Raw genomic sequence first — 6838 nt, 5'->3', positions numbered from 1 at the left:
CTCCTGCTCTGTGTCTTTAATTGTAAATAAATGCAATATGTTTTCATTTTAAAATGCAGTGCAAAAAACTTCTGCTCTGAATCTTTTTTTTAGCAAAAAGCTTTTTTTTGCCTGTTGTGGAAGTTTTCCATTCAAATAAAGCTGCAGACGAGCGGTGAGCGGTAGCTAACATTCTTTAATCAAACACACAAAGAACAGACAACCAAGCTTGATGAAGTCCCTGCATGACCGCGGGACAGACGGTCAGCAGAGTCTGAGCCCAGCATGGCTCTCAGTGAAATACCTTCTCCAGGAACAAAAGGCAGTACACAGCTGTTTCACACCTTAAAGCAAAGCGCTTGAAGCAGAGGAAGAGAGTTGTCTTTGTAGAATGTGTGCCAGGTCTATTGAGTTAAGGAAAAAAAGCCAAATCAAAATATGTTCACAACTGTCTACTGACAGTGAAGATGTAAAATGACATAAGGGAATGCCACATATTTCTCTTCTTGTGGTTTCAAAAAAATAATTTTAAAAGAGGCTATACACATGACATTTTTTCTACTTAATTTACTCGTGTGTGCCATCCAGAGGGAAATACCTCATAATCAGAATCGCGTTTATTGGCAAAGTATATGCGCAAACACATACAAGGAATTAGGTTCCGATTGAGGGCGTCTGTCAAGCACAAAAATGTAAAACACAATCCATCTATGTGCATGGACATACATAAATACACATGCACATATGCACACAGGTGCATAAACTAACAATATAATACACAATCTAATTCTTTTATACAGAAATTACAGGATTACAGAAGTTAATACCAAAGAGTGCAGTTGCAGTCTACAGTGTGAAGCTGTGTGACAGTTCAACCACTTAGGAGGGAGATGGCAAGGGGAAAGAAACTGTCCTATGTCAGGTGGTCCTGGTTTGCAGGTTTCTATGCCGTCTGCTAGAGGGCAATGAGTCCATAAGTCTGTGTCCAGGGTGTGAGGGGTCTGTGATGATTTTCCCTGCCCATTTCCTGGTTCTTGAGAGGTACAGATCCTGGATGGAGGGCAGGGGGTGCCAATGATCTTTTCTGCTGCCTGTACAGTCCACTGCAGACTGCTCCTGTCCTGCTTAGTGGCTGCTTCATACCAGACTGTGATGGAGACAGGACAGAGTCAATGACTGTAGATATGGTGACGGGAGGCAGTGTTGAGGGATATCTCCACAGTCTTAAGTGTGTTCAGTTCCAGCTTGTGCTGACTGCACCAGCCGCTCAACTTCCTGCTGGTGTGCAGACTCAACATCATCTTGAATGAGGCCAATGACGGTGGTGTAAAATTGCATATCAGGTTCTTTTTAAATGCATGTTGAAGGGGCAAAATATTCCTGAGATGCTGTTAATAATATTACAACTGAAGGCTATTATACAGTGTTATTAATTTAGACTGAACAAAAAAGGATTTTGATCAAAGTTAATGTCTCCACTTAAGGACCCGTCCCATCCTGGCAACAAACTGTTCCAACTTCTGCAATCTGGTAGAAGGTTCCGCATCTTCCGGGCAAGGACAGAGAGACTCAAGAGGAGCTTCTATCCCCAAGCCATCCGTGCCCTAAACACACACACCCGCCCTCTCACATCATCTATAATTGACTGAGTCAGGACTCTTCCAGACACTAAACCAAGGAACAATGTACATTTCAAATTCCTTTAATTTTAAATATGTTCATATTGTCTATCCTGTAAAATAGTCAGATGTCTATTCTTATTAATGTACAGAATTCACCTGCTTGCTGCTACTACTGCACATTCACCCAGTGTATATACTATATGTATATAACACCCAGCACGCCCCTGCGGGCGGTTTATCCTTCAAGCTCGGGTCCTCTACCAGAGGCCTGGGAGCTTGAGGGTCCTGCGCAGTATCTTAGCTGTTCCCAGGACTGCGCTCTTCTGGACAGAGATCTCCGATGTTGTTCCTGGGATCTGCTGGAGCCACTCGCCTAGCTTGGGAGTCACCGCACCTAGTGCTCCGATTACCACGGGGACCACCGTTACCTTCACCCTCCACATCCTCTCGAGCTCTTCTCTGAGCCCTTGGTTGCCCACCGATGCCTTCTTGTTCCAGTAGCCCACTTTTCGTCAGGGTGCCCTGGTTCCTCAACACCTGACGCGGACCTTGTTGATCCGGGCGACGTCCGAGCCGGCATGCCTTCATATTTATCTGTCTCGCTCATGTCTGCGGTAGGCTTGCTTAGCATAGGGGGTCTAGCCTTAGGACCCTTACTGGATACAGATGCCCCAGGCAGGAATCGAACTTGCGATCCTCTGTTCCAAAGGCGTGTAGTCTAACCACTACGCTATCCAGCTGCATATATATATATATATATATATATATATATATATATATATATATATATATATATATATATATATATATATATATATATATATATATATATATATATATATATATATATATATATATATATATATATATATATATATATATATATATATATATATATATATATATATGAAGGCATGCCGGCTCGGACGTCGCCCGGATCAACAAGGTCCGCGTCAGGTGTTGAGGAACCAGGGCACCCTGACGAAAAGTGGGCTACTGGAACAAGAAGGCATCGGTGGGCAAGGGACGAAAACAGGGCGTTGTTGGAATGCTACTACGCAAGTAACCCCGGCGGAAGGGGCTACATGAATAGGATGAGGGACCTATGGATTCTTCGATACCCAACATTCACAATGACGGCGAAACAACTAGTAGCTCAGTGTTCCAACATTCGAAAGAAGGGACTGCTCTCACAGCTAGAGATTGACGAGGTACAACACAAATGCTACGGCAAGGAGGAGTCAGGACGCCAGGTCAGGGGGGAGATATCATCACCCCCACCCGAGATTGGGTACATAGCCCCAAGTGTGATAGGAGAAGGATCGTTGAGTGCGAGAGGAACTGACCTGAAAAATAGGATCATGGCCAAGCTTGAAACCTGGATCCCCCGTAGCCGGTTACCAAGATTACGTGAAGTACCCTCAGAAGGTCTGCTAGATGATGTTAATGCAGCACTATGGGCAATACCTACAACCACGATTACCGACACTAACAAGCTGATCTACAATACGGCAGCAGTGATCAGTGAGATGCTTGGCTACAAGTTGAACAGCCACAAGGGGCAGTACCCTCCATGGAGAAGGAGGCTAGAGGGCAAGATCAAAGTAGCACGGAGAGAGGTTAGCCAACTAACGGAGTTGCAGAAAGGTGCGACGAATAAGGTGCCTAAGAAATACAGCAAGCTGTCCATACCTGAGGCCTTGGAAACTGCCAAGCAAAGACTCACAGCCTTGGCCAGCCGCTTGAGGAGGTACACCAGAGAGATAGAAGGCAGGAGAATAAACCAGCTGTTCTCCACAGAACCAGCAAAGGTGTACTCTCAGTGGCAAGGGAACAATAAGAGAACAGCACCACCAAGGCTGGAGACGGAGCAATACTGGAAGAGCATATGGGAGAAGGATGCAACCCATAACGGCAATGCTCAGTGGCTAGAGGATCTGAGGGCAGACCACAGCGACCTCCCTGAACAGGGTCCAGTAACCATCACAGTGGCAGATATCCAAGAAAGGGTCTCCAGTATGAAGAGTTGGACAGCACCAGGGCCCGACATGGTTCACGCCTACTGGCTGAAGAAGCTAACTGCACTCCACGAGCGTCTGGCAGCACAAATAAACCAGCTGCTAGTTAACGAGAGACACCCGGAATGGCTAACTGAAGGCCGGACGGTCCTGATCCCCAAGGACCCCAAGAAGGGACCGGTCCCCTCCAACTACCGACCAATAACCTGCCTCAGTACTACATGGAAGCTCCTGTCAGGCATCATATCGGCTAAGATGAACAGGCACATGGGTCAATACATGAGCGGGACACAGAAAGGAATTGGCAAGAATACCAGAGGCGCAAAACACCAGCTACTGGTAGACAGAACAATCAGCCGAGACTGCAAGACCAGACTGACCAACCTGTGCACTGCCTGGATTGATTACAAGAAGGCCTATGACTCAATGCCCCACAGCTGGATACTGGAATGCCTAGAATTGTACAAGATCAATGGGACCCTAAGAGCCTTCATCAGGAACTCAATGGGGATGTGGCGTACAACACTAGAGGCCAACTCCAAGCCCATAGCACAAGTCACCATCAAGTGCGGGATCTACCAAGGAGATGCTCTGTCCCCACTGCTGTTCTGCATAGGCCTGAACCCCCTCAGTGAGATCATTAACAAGACTGGCTACGGATACCGACTACGGAACGGAGCAGTTGTCAGCCACCTCCTGTACATGGATGACATCAAGCTGTATGCCAAGAGTGAACGAGACATCGATTCACTGATCCACACTACCAGGCTATACAGCAATGACATTGGAATGTCGTTCGGACTGGAGAAGTGTAGTCGGATGGTAACAAAGAGAGGGAAGGTAGTCAGAACTGAGGGGATTGAACTACCAGAAGGCAACATTGCAGACATAGAGGACAGTTACAAGTACTTGGGGATCCCGCAGGCGAATGGGAACCATGAAGAGGCCGCTAGGAAAGCTGCAACCACCAAGTACCTGCAGAGGGTCAGGCAAGTCCTGAGGAGTCAGTTGAATGGTAAGAACAAGATCCGGACCATCAACACGTACGCCCTGCCCGTGATCAGGTACCCTGCTGGGGTAATAGGCTGGCCAAAGGAGGAGATAGAAGCCACTGACATAAAGACAAGAAAGCTCCTTACCATGCATGGAGGGTTTCACCCCAAGTCCAGCACCCTGAGGCTGTACGCTAAGCGGAAGGAAGGGGGCCGGGGACTGGTGAGTGTCAGCACCACAGTCCAGGATGAGACAACGAACATCCAAGAATACATTGGGAAGATGGCCCCAACTGACCGAGTGCTCAGTGAATACCTCAGGCAGCAGAAACCCAAGAAAGAGGAGGGAGACGAGGAACCATCATGGAAGGACAGGCCCCTGCACGGTATGTACCACCGGCAGATAGAGGAGGTGATATCCAGAAATCCTACCAGTGGCTGGACAAAGCTGGACTGAAAGACAGCACAGAGGCACTAATCATGGCAGCACAAGAACAAGCTCTGAGCACAAGATCCATAGAGGCTGGGGTCTATCACACCAGGCAAGACCCCAGGTGCAGGCTGTGTAAAGATGCCCCAGAGACAATCCAGCACATAACAGCAGGGTGCAAGATGCTAGCAGGCAAGGCATACATGGAACGCCATAACCAAGTGGCCGGCATAGTGTACAGGAACATCTGTGCCGAGTATAACCTGGAAGTCCCGAGGTCAAAATGGGAGATGCCCCCAAGGGTGGTGGAGAATGACCGAGCTAAGATCCTGTGGGACTTCCAGATACAGACGGACAAAATGGTGGTGGCTAACCAACCGGACATAGTGGTGGTAGACAAACAGAAGAAGACGGCCGTAGTGATCGATGTAGCGGTTCCCAATGACAGCAATATCAGGAAGAAGGAACACGAGAAGCTGGAGAAATACCAAGGGCTCAGAGAAGAGCTCGAGAGGATGTGGAGGGTGAAGGTAACGGTGGTCCCCGTGGTAATCGGAGCACTAGGTGCGGTGACTCCCAAGATAGGCGAGTGGCTCCAGCAGATCCCGGGAACAACATCGGAGATCTCTGTCCAGAAGAGCGCAGTCCTGGGAACAGCTAAGATACTGCGCAGGACCCTCAAGCTCCCAGGCCTCTGGTAGAGGATCCGAGCTTGAAGGATAAACCGCCCGCAGGGGCGTGCTGGGTGTTATATACACCCCCCCCCCCAATTTTTGCACATGTCGAGGAGCGTGTCAGGCTACATTTCACTGTGTGTTATACTTGTATAACTATGCATGTGACAAATAAAGAACCTTGAACCTTGAACCTTGGTAAATGGCCTGTATTTATATAGCGCCTTTACTAGTCCCTAAGGACCCCAAAGCGCTTTACATATCCAGTCATCCACCCATTCACGCACACATTCACACACTGGTGATGGCAAGCTACATTGTAGCCACAGCCGCCCTGGGGCGCACTGACAGAGGCGAGGCTGCCGGACACTGGCGCCACCGGGCCCTCTGACCACCACCAGTAGGCAACGGGTGAAGTGTCTTGCCCAAGGACACAACGACCGAGACTGTCCGAGCCGGGGCTCGAACCGGCAACCTTCCGATTACAAGGCGAACTCCCAACTCTTGAGCCACGATCGCACCTTGTTTTAAAAAAAGCATTCTGTCATTTATTTGCTTTTATTACTTATTTATATGCCCTCCACTGGCCATCTCTGCACTGCGTGGGTGATTAGTGGCTCCCTGCACACTAAGGGCTGCACACAGGGACAAGGCGCACTAGGTTACGATCAGATCTTCCCAGGTCAGGGAGAGGTGATAAACTGTATGACACTTTTTCATTGGCATACATTAAGTACAATGTTTTATTGCCTACAGTGGGGCAGGTCACATACTGGGCGCCATGTGAGTGGCGCTTTGAATAATTAAACAGCGTTTTTTACGCCATTTCTTAACCAAACAGGTTAGAAAAGTGGCGATATTTGGCACTAATGGCTTGCCATACAGGCGAAAATTCAGAAGCAGATTTGTGTCGCGAAAACGCGTCAAACGCACGTCAAAAGCTAGCAAGCCACCACTATTTTCCCACTGATGAGCGAAGCAGTGACGGATGAACAGCGGGACCACTGTGTGCTGTTTATTAATAAACAAAATATATTCCTATATGACAAGATGCATAAAAGCAGAACGGTATTTGTACGTCAGTGGGAAAATAGCGGTGGCTTGCTAGCTTTAGCGCGGCTTC

This window comes from Copadichromis virginalis, linkage group LG5, assembly GCF_057382275.1.
Source record: "Copadichromis virginalis isolate Kocher_CV1m ecotype Utaka linkage group LG5, C_Virginalis_male_GT1.1, whole genome shotgun sequence".
NCBI classification, from domain to species: domain Eukaryota; kingdom Metazoa; phylum Chordata; class Actinopteri; order Cichliformes; family Cichlidae; genus Copadichromis; species Copadichromis virginalis.
This window is presented reverse-complemented; position numbering follows the sequence as displayed.